This window comes from Schistocerca nitens, chromosome 7, assembly GCF_023898315.1.
Source record: "Schistocerca nitens isolate TAMUIC-IGC-003100 chromosome 7, iqSchNite1.1, whole genome shotgun sequence".
Classification (NCBI taxonomy): Eukaryota; Metazoa; Arthropoda; class Insecta; order Orthoptera; family Acrididae; genus Schistocerca; species Schistocerca nitens.
Window position 1 is genome coordinate 262,573,606 of NC_064620.1, and position 1,651 is coordinate 262,575,256.

Sequence of the window (1,651 nt, forward strand, 5' to 3'; positions counted from 1 at the left end):
TTCTCCTCTTCCTAGAATACCTATTGACCTGTAACATTAATCGTAAAACTCAGTCCCAGAACCCGATTTCCCACACACTAACATTCAATTTAGGTTTCCTGTTGCGCCATTACATGCATATTCCACCTTCCATGCACCTTCAAGGCTTATCAATCCATTCCGGCCGCAATTTTAACCAACTCTCACTCTTTAACAATGAAATCCTCCCTAATAGAATCCCAATCAAAACGCCCCACCTCACACCATCCTTTCACTTTCTCCTTTCCTGTTCTTCCACGTTGCTGATTTCTAGCCTCACCTGCAGTTGTACAGGGTCCCATTGTCATTCTCAACATCGCACCTTCATCCTGACAGATTTTTCCTTCCTCACCTAGTCTCATCATTAGACCAAGGCATCATTCACATTTATTTATTTATTTAAATCGTCTTTTAAATACATTTTATGTAACCTCTCGCTGAAGAGCGGTTGTTACGCCATGCCAGCCCGCCCTCTTTACGGGGAACTGAAATAACAATAAAGAAAACGTCTTTGTCAGTCTTCGATGGCTCATTTGTATTTGAGGGGCGGTTGCCCTGTCGAAAAATCGTGGGATGAATAAAACAACGACCAACTTTAAGCCCAAACTTTGTTTAGAGATTGTGCAACCTTCTGGATAGTTGGAATTACGAATAGAAAAATATGGAACTTAGTTTAACAATTGAGATCTTCCATCACGGTAATACGCCTGCTCACGTATTGAGAAATTCGCACAATATGGACTTCAAAATGGTAAATCTACGCGAGAGTGTATATGTGGAGGAAGGGAGGAGTTTAACGCCCCATCGAGAACTAGATCATTAGAGATGAGGCACAAGCTCTGATTAGCGAGAGATGGAGAAGGAAACAGACCGCTTCCTTTGAAAGGAACCATCCGCATTTGCCTTCAACGATTTAGGGAAATCACGGAAAACCTGAATCTGGACAGCCGAACGGAGATTTGAATCGTCGTCCTCCCGAATGCAAACCCAATATGCTAAAAATGGCACCATCCCTCTCAGTGGTATATTTGATTCAGACCATTTCAATTGATAAAGGACATATTCAGAGCTCAAATGTTTGCTTACAAACTAACATGTCGTAGTCGTCGACGCAGTAACATACGATGGCGAATATGACATTTGGCAATGCTGCTGCCAAACTGAATATGTTCTGTAACTGTGGAAACAGGTTGCGACTGAAATAAATAAGCAATAGTATCTCGTCGAAACATTAGAAACAATGTCAACGATCATTTGACAATCGCTCGTGGATTAAAATTTCCTTTAGTTCTTCCTATGCCCTTTGGTCTCATACGGCACACACTGAAGTGGCTCTTGGTTGTTTCCAAAAGTCATTCACCCACCTTCTATTAGTTTATGACACACAAGCTGGAAAAACGCATTTATCGTAAACTTACCCTGTCAGACCCACCGCAAGCCCGGGTTTACCGTGGACACTAAACGTTGTTTTTACTCTTCTCTCTATTTCTACCCTAGTATGATTCATTCTCGACGCATGACAATTTTCTTTGAAAGAAGCATTAATCGTTACTGCAAATGAACATTACAGTAAGGAAGAGAGCACGGCAAGTGCGATAACCCGATTTCCCAGAAATATCGCTCTGTGTCAAAA